Source organism: Leuresthes tenuis, unplaced genomic scaffold (genome assembly GCF_036924035.1).
Source record: "Leuresthes tenuis unplaced genomic scaffold, fLeuTen1.0.hap1 SCAF_135, whole genome shotgun sequence".
Taxonomy (NCBI): domain Eukaryota; kingdom Metazoa; phylum Chordata; class Actinopteri; order Atheriniformes; family Atherinopsidae; genus Leuresthes; species Leuresthes tenuis.
Window position 1 is genome coordinate 112,374 of NW_027325489.1, and position 8,391 is coordinate 120,764.

Below are 8,391 nucleotides of genomic sequence, written 5' to 3' on the forward strand. Positions count from 1 at the left end.
AGACCTCTCCTCCCGCTTTTGTTAATATATAGTCGGGCATTCGAACCTTTTCTTACCCGCTTTTTACAAATTATGGTCGAACATTCACACCTACTTGCAGCTGAATACTTCCGCTCCACCTTTTAGGTATGTATGGTTGGCATTTGCACCTCTTTTTATACTGATTGCTGAAGATTAAGTTGTTCTTTCTCAAACTACAAATTTTTTTTAATTGTTGAAACTTGATTTGAAGTGGATAAATAAGGAGGACAAACAGTTTTAAGTCAGGCTGATAGAAGGAATTAATTTTATAGCAAAATCTGTACTTCGTCATATGTCGAGAGATGCTTATTGCTGAAGAAGTTCTTTCTCATTCTACAAAGTACAACGTTGTTTATCGTTGAAACTTGATTAGACATGAATAAATATGAAGGACAAAGCAGTCTTAACTTGGTTTGAGTTAAGGAATTCGTTTTATAGGAGAATCCGAATTCGTGCATAACTCATAAAATAGAGCTTATTTTCGGATTCCTGTAGAATGATTCTGGTTCTTTCTCATAATACAAAGTTTGTTGTTTATTGTTGAAACTTCATCAGAAGTGAAGAAATAAATGAATGCCTATCAACAAATTGACCTTCTGTTGACCTTCGGGGAGGTGAGTATCTTCACTAGACTCACCTGTCTGCTCTTCCTCCTCATTTAGCGTAGCTCCACCCTCTGCCTTTGAATTCTCACAGACTTCAACACTGAGTGGTGAGGCCTCTACAGGCCCCTCCCCTTTTTGCTCCTCACTTCCAATCCAAGCTTTTGGCGGGAAGTTTGAATTTATTGGGTCAACCTCTTCACTTTGTTCACCAACTGCCACCTTTGGTCCTTCTCTTTGTTGGCTTGACTGTGGCTTTACCATCTTTAATTTGTTGGCAAAAGATTTAGGGCAATCTCTGAAGAGGTGATTTAATTCTCCACAGAGATTACATTTCCTGCCATTTGGACACTCTCCAAAAGTTTGCCCAATTTCTCTGCTCTTCCCACATAACACCTTGGTACAAGCCTCAACCAGGTGTCCATGCTCACCACACTTGCGGCAGAACTTGGGCTGACCCTGGTAGTGGATGTAACCTCGGTTTTCAAGGTGGCCAAAGTGTCGCCCACCCGCTGCACTGAGCACTCTTCAGCCCTTTTAAATGGTATAACTTTGCACTCCCGCACGCTCCAGCAAGCACCATTCAAGCAACAACTTTGCACTCCAGCTTCAAACATCGGCACAGTCGCAACAAGTAAGGCGACTCTACTCAGAGAAGTCACTCTGCACAGTAAGAAGATTTCTTTTGCACAGACAGAAAGGGCTTCACCCGCAAAGGTAAAGCCTGCCAAAAATAGAAACAACTCATTAGTGCTGCTCTCCACAGAAATCTTTAGTAAAAGGCGAAAGACTTATGAGAAAGAGTTATGAAGAGAAACCAGAGTACGATTATCCGTCACTGCGGGAGCAGGGCATCAGGCTAGTTGGCATAGCCACCTTCCCCATGGTGAGCTTTGCTTGGTTGAGACGCTTGCCCCCCCCCCCCCCCCCCCCCCCCCCCCTTGCTCCTCGGCTGACCAAGTAGGAACAATCGGGCCCTATTCGATGGCTGCCTTGTCTTTTACTCTGTGCAAAAGACAAGGCAGCAACAAAAACACCACGAAAATCCCGTATTGAGGCTTTGTTCTGATCGCTCATTCGGTGTCGCGTTTCTTTCAAGCAATTCTCCCGGTTAGCCCACACTCGGCTCGCTCCCATAGCCGTGTTAAAGTCTACTTCGCATTCACTCTCTTTTCTCAGCAGACTCTTGGGATTTTATCTATAAAATTAATTCCTTCACTCAAACTATGTGAAAACTGCTTTGTCCTTAATATTTACCATGTCTAGAAAGATTTAAACAAAAAAAACAACGTTGTACTTTGCAGTAAAAGAAAGAGCAAATCTAAAGTTTCAGGAATCCGAGAATAAGCTTACTTTCATGAGTTCTTCACGATTTCGGATTTTGCTATAAAATGAATTCCTTCACTCAAACTAAATTAAAACTGCTAAACCGCTAATCTGTTATATGTAAGGCAGATGTCAAATTCACCGAAATAGGATCAAAGGGTATTCGGCCAATCGAGCTGTAGCAGCTTCGGTAAAAGAGTATAAGTTGAAGAGTTTGTGAATAAAGGTGTGCGCACACATAGTGTGCTGTACGAAAATAGGCAGGGAGCAATGCCGGCTGGGGTATATGTTCTTGTATGTTGTCTGACTGTTTGATTTGAATGTGTTGTGTAAGTGTCCTGTTGAATGTTACATGTTTGGGCTTTGACACGCTTCACTGTGGTTGTTAACTGTGTGGTGTGTCCTGAAATGTTATATGTTTGGGCTGTGTGACATGCTTAATGCTTGTCAGTAGCTACCCACTTATTCATATATAGCAACTGACAACATAAGAAGTCCGGACATACTTTGATAGTAGTTGTAGAAGTATCCTTATTGATAATAGATCACTAATTCATAGTGATAGAACAGTAGATGAACAGGTGCTTGCACATGTCTCACGAAAATAAAATGGGTGTATGATTGCTGACGGCAGAGCAATACTGCCAAACTTATGAGTTCTTGTGGCAAACTTGATTCAGTGTCTTGACGTGTATACGCTGTTTCGCTGACTTGATTGTCACAAGAAACAAAGTGTGTTTGATAAGATCCGACCATTTTATTACGGGAGGATCAGTATGTATGGATTCTGATGTGACTGATAAACCCATTCGTATCTTAAGCATAATCTAATACGTGAGACAACGCCCTGGCACACGATAAAAAAAAAAAAGAGAGAGAGCGGTTTTGTGTCCCACTCTAAAACTATCAGGCAGTCGGTCGAGTTTTTCAAAATCTTTAAAAACATCTAAAATGTCTGATGATAAAAGGTCCCAATAGGTCAGATAGAATTCTGCAGGAAGCCCGTCTAAACCCGGAGCTCGACTTCTCTTAAAACCTGTTAGGCATTTTTTTTACTCTAAAGCAGTAAAATTCTGTTTCAAGTGTGCATTCTCTTTTACGGTTTTGTCAACGAATTTTAAGATTTCTGCCGATGTTTCCAAGTGCACTGGTTTCTCTTTGTACATGTTACTATAAAAGGTATGTACAGTTTCAATCATCTCTTGTGTGGATTTTGTTAAAAACCCATCTTCTCTTTTTAGATTTTGAATACACTCCTTTTTATTTATAACTTTCTTTCTTTTTCACCTTCCTCAATTTCCTGCTCCCTGCTTCTTACAAAAATTCCTTTACTCTTTATTTCTGCTAAAACTGACATTTCCTTTTTGACATCTTTGATTTCTTCTTTAAAGTCTATGCCACACTGATTTAGTTTAAAGTAGCGCTGTAAGCGTTTATGTAGTCCCATCATATATCTATTCTCTTTCCTTTTTTTACGTTTACCTTGCTGTTTAAAAAAAGTCTGGGTCGTTTCCTTCACCATTTCCCACCATTGTGCATGTGTTTCGTAGAGGTCTTGAAGGGTCTGCCACTCTTTATAACATTCCCTGTACTGACTGACTATGATTTCATCCTCCAACAGGGAACAGTTGAGTTTCCACAGACCACTTCCTACCGTCACACCAGAAGGGGGTGAAAGGGTGCAGGAGAGCATAAGGTGGTCTGAAAAGAAAACAGGGGTTAATCTAACATCAGTGGGTGGGCAATCTCTAGTAAAGAAATAATCAATGCGAGAGGCTCTGGTGCCATCATGACTAAACCAGGTGAAGCCCTCCTCTCTGGGATGCATGGTTTTAAAACAGTCAGTAAGCTTAAAATCCCTGCATATGCCCTGAAATAAAATCGAAGTCTTATCCACTTTAAAATCTACCCCTGCTCTTTTTCTATCTTTCCTGCTCAAGATACAGTTAAAATCCCCTCCTACAACTAAAGGTACTTGCCCTAGCATGTAAAGCTGTATATCTTCTATAAGGTCATACCTTTCATTTTTTCCATTGAAACCATAAATATTTAAGAGGTTAAAGTCTTGCCCCATAAAATTCAAGTGTGCTAAAAGTGCCCGTCCGTCTCTCACCACTGTGCTACCTTTCACCAGAACATGCGGATTTTTAATTAGAATGGCCACACCATCATTTTTATTTTGATTTGAGCCACTCCATATCGATAAATGGGGCCACATTTCCTCCCATTGTCTATGGTTTTTTAAAAAAGGTAGTCCACATTCTTGTATTAAAAACACATCTGATTTTATGGAGTCTAAGAAGGATAAAATACTCTGGGCTCTTGTCTTTGATTTCACACTTCTCACATTTAGTGTTGAGAAGGTGAGAACCATTAAAAGCATAAAGGAAAGTAGGTATGTCATTTTCGTTTTTCTAAGTTATCAAAACAAATTACACACAGGTTATTTCTTGGGAAACTAGCTCTTCCTTCATTTCTTTAGGTGAAAAGTGAGTAGGGTGATCTATATTTCCTTTTCGGACTCTCGGTGTTGGCCTCTGACGCAATGTTGCATTTAACTTTGAGTCCCTGGGGGTTGATTGCAGAGCTGAAGTTAAAAAGGAGACCTCATTTGGTGAGTCGGAGGGGAAGACTCTAGGTTCTTCCACTGAAGAACTGTCTGAAAGGGACCTAACCCTTCCCCTCTTCTCTGATACCACTGGGGAATCAGAGGCTCAGATGCCGTCCTCTTCGGCTGTTGACCTTCGGGGAGGTGAGTATCTTCACTAGACTCACCTGTCTGCTCTTCCTCCTCATTTAGCGTAGCTCCACCCTCTGCCTGTGAATTCTCACAGACTTCAACACTGAGTGGTGAGGCCTCTACAGGCCCCTCCCCTTTTTGCTCCTCACTTCCAATCCAAGCTTTTGGCGGGAAGTTTGAATTTATTGGGTCAACCTCTTCACTTTGTTCACCAACTGCCACCTTTGGTCCTTCTCTTTGTTGGCTTGACTGTGGCTTTACCGTCTTTAATTTGTTGGCAAAAGATTTAGGGCAATCTCTGAAGAGGTGATTTAATTCTCCACAGAGATTACATTTCCTGCCATTTGGACACTCTCCAAAAGTTTGCCCAATTTCTCTGCTCTTCCCACATAACACCTTGGTACAAGCCTCAACCAGGTGTCCATGCTCACCACACTTGCGGCAGAACTTGGGCTGCCCCTGGTAGTGGATGTAACCTCGGTTTTCAAGGTGGCCAAAGTGTCGCCCACCCGCTGCACTGAGCACTCTTCAGCCCTTTTAAATGGTATAACTTTGCACTCCCGCACGCTCCAGCAAGCACCATTCAAGCAACAACTTTGCACTCCAGCTTCGAACATCGGCACAGTCGCAACAAGTAAGGCGACTCTACTCAGAGAAGTCACTCTGCACAGTAAGAAGATTTCTTTTGCACAGACAGAAAGGGCTTCACCCGCAAAGGTAAAGCCTGCCAAAAATAGAAACAACTCATTAGTGCTGCTCTCCACAGAAATCTTTAGTAAAAGGCGAAAGACTTATGAGAAAGAGTTATGAAGAGAAACCAGAGTACGATTATCCGTCACTGCGGGAGCAGGGCATCAGGCTAGTTGGCATAGCCACCTTCCCCATGGTGAGCTTTGCTTGGTGGAGACGCTTGCCCCCCCCCCCCCCCCCCTTGCTCCTCGGCTGACCAAGTAGGAACAATCGGGCCCTATTCGATGGCTGCCTTGTCTTTTACTCTGTGCAAAAGACAAGGCAGCAACAAAAACACCACGAGAATCCCGTATTGAGGCTTTGTTCTGATCGCTCATTCGGTGTCGCGTTTCTTTCAAGCAATTCTCCCGGTTAGCCCACACTCGGCTCGCTCCCATAGCCGTGTTAAAGTCTACTTCGCATTCACTCTCTTTTCTCAGCAGACTCTTGGGATTTTATCTATAAAATTAATTCCTTCACTCAAACTATGTGAAAACTGCTTTGTCCTTAATATTTACCATGTCTAGAAAGATTTAAACAAAAAAAACAACGTTGTACTTTGCAGTAAAAGAAAGAGCAAATCTAAAGTTTCAGGAATCCGAGAATAAGCTTACTTTCATGAGTTCTTCACGATTTCGGATTTTGCTATAAAATGAATTCCTTCACTCAAACTAAATTAAAACTGCTAAACCGCTAATCTGTTATATGTAAGGCAGATGTCAAATTCACCGAAATAGGATCAAAGGGTATTCGGCCAATCGAGCTGTAGCAGCTTCGGTAAAAGAGTATAAGTTGAAGAGTTTGTGAATAAAGGTGTGCGCACACATAGTGTGCTGTACGAAAATAGGCAGGGAGCAATGCCGGCTGGGGTATATGTTCTTGTATGTTGTCTGACTGTTTGATTTGAATGTGTTGTGTAAGTGTCCTGTTGAATGTTACATGTTTGGGCTTTGACACGCTTCACTGTGGTTGTTAACTGTGTGGTGTGTCCTGAAATGTTATATGTTTGGGCTGTGTGACATGCTTAATGCTTGTCAGTAGCTACCCACTTATTCATATATAGCAACTGACAACATAAGAAGTCCGGACATACTTTGATAGTAGTTGTAGAAGTATCCTTATTGATAATAGATCACTAATTCATAGTGATAGAACAGTAGATGAACAGGTGCTTGCACATGTCTCACGAAAATAAAATGGGTGTATGATTGCTGACGGCAGAGCAATACTGCCAAACTTATGAGTTCTTGTGGCAAACTTGATTCAGTGTCTTGACGTGTATACGCTGTTTCGCTGACTTGATTGTCACAAGAAACAAAGTGTGTTTGATAAGATCCGACCATTTTATTACGGGAGGATCAGTATGTATGGATTCTGATGTGACTGATAAACCCATTCGTATCTTAAGCATAATCTAATACGTGAGACAACGCCCTGGCACACGATAAAAAAAAAAAAGAGAGAGAGCGGTTTTGTGTCCCACTCTAAAACTATCAGGCAGTCGGTCGAGTTTTTCAAAATCTTTAAAAACATCTAAAATGTCTGATGATAAAAGGTCCCAATAGGTCAGATAGAATTCTGCAGGAAGCCCGTCTAAACCCGGAGCTCGACTTCTCTTAAAACCTGTTAGGCATTTTTTTTACTCTAAAGCAGTAAAATTCTGTTTCAAGTGTGCATTCTCTTTTACGGTTTTGTCAACGAATTTTAAGATTTCTGCCGATGTTTCCAAGTGCACTGGTTTCTCTTTGTACATGTTACTATAAAAGGTATGTACAGTTTCAATCATCTCTTGTGTGGATTTTGTTAAAAACCCATCTTCTCTTTTTAGATTTTGAATACACTCCTTTTTATTTATAACTTTCTTTCTTTTTCACCTTCCTCAATTTCCTGCTCCCTGCTTCTTACAAAAATTCCTTTACTCTTTATTTCTGCTAAAACTGACATTTCCTTTTTGACATCTTTGATTTCTTCTTTAAAGTCTATGCCACACTGATTTAGTTTAAAGTAGCGCTGTAAGCGTTTATGTAGTCCCATCATACATCTATTCTCTTTCCTTTTTTTACGTTTACCTTGCTGTTTAAAAAAAGTCTGGGTCGTTTCCTTCACCATTTCCCACCATTGTGCATGTGTTTCGTAGAGGTCTTGAAGGGTCTGCCACTCTTTATAACATTCCCTGTACTGACTGACTATGATTTCATCCTCCAACAGGGAACAGTTGAGTTTCCACAGACCACTTCCTACCGTCACACCAGAAGGGGGTGAAAGGGTGCAGGAGAGCATAAGGTGGTCTGAAAAGAAAACAGGGGTTAATCTAACATCAGTGGGTGGGCAATCTCTAGTAAAGAAATAATCAATGCGAGAGGCTCTGGTGCCATCATGACTAAACCAGGTGAAGCCCTCCTCTCTGGGATGCATGGTTTTAAAACAGTCAGTAAGCTTAAAATCCCTGCATATGCCCTGAAATAAAATCGAAGTCTTATCCACTTTAAAATCTACCCCTGCTCTTTTTCTATCTTTCCTGCTCAAGATACAGTTAAAATCCCCTCCTACAACTAAAGGTACTTGCCCTAGCATGTAAAGCTGTATATCTTCTAAAAGGTCATACCTTTCATTTTTTCCATTGAAACCATAAATATTTAAGAGGTTAAAGTCTTGCCCCATAAAATTCAAGTGTGCTAAAAGTGCCCGTCCGTCTCTCACCACTGTGCTACCTTTCACCAGAACATGCGGATTTTTAATTAGAATGGCCACACCATCATTTTTATTTTGATTTGAGCCACTCCATATCGATAAATGGGGCCACATTTCCTCCCATTGTCTATGGTTTTTTAAAAAAGGTAGTCCACATTCTTGTATTAAAAACACATCTGATTTTATGGAGTCTAAGAAGGATAAAATACTCTGGGCTCTTGTCTTTGATTTCACACTTCTCACATTTAGTGTTGAGAAGGTGAGAACCATTAAAAGCATAAA

At 41.1% G+C, this 8,391-nt stretch overlaps 2 non-coding genes across 2 annotated transcripts; both read right to left on the reverse strand.

Moving 5' to 3' along the window:
- Window positions 1-1,329: 1,329 nt before the first annotated feature.
- LOC140287460 (U5 spliceosomal RNA) lies at window positions 1,330-1,449 on the reverse strand. Its single transcript, XR_011911624.1, has one exon. It is a non-coding gene; the product is annotated as a U5 spliceosomal RNA (small nuclear RNA).
- Window positions 1,450-5,395: 3,946 nt separating this feature from the next.
- LOC140287461 (U5 spliceosomal RNA) lies at window positions 5,396-5,515 on the reverse strand. The gene has a single exon (XR_011911625.1). It is a non-coding gene; the product is annotated as a U5 spliceosomal RNA (small nuclear RNA).
- Between the last annotated feature and the right edge of the window lie 2,876 nt (window positions 5,516-8,391).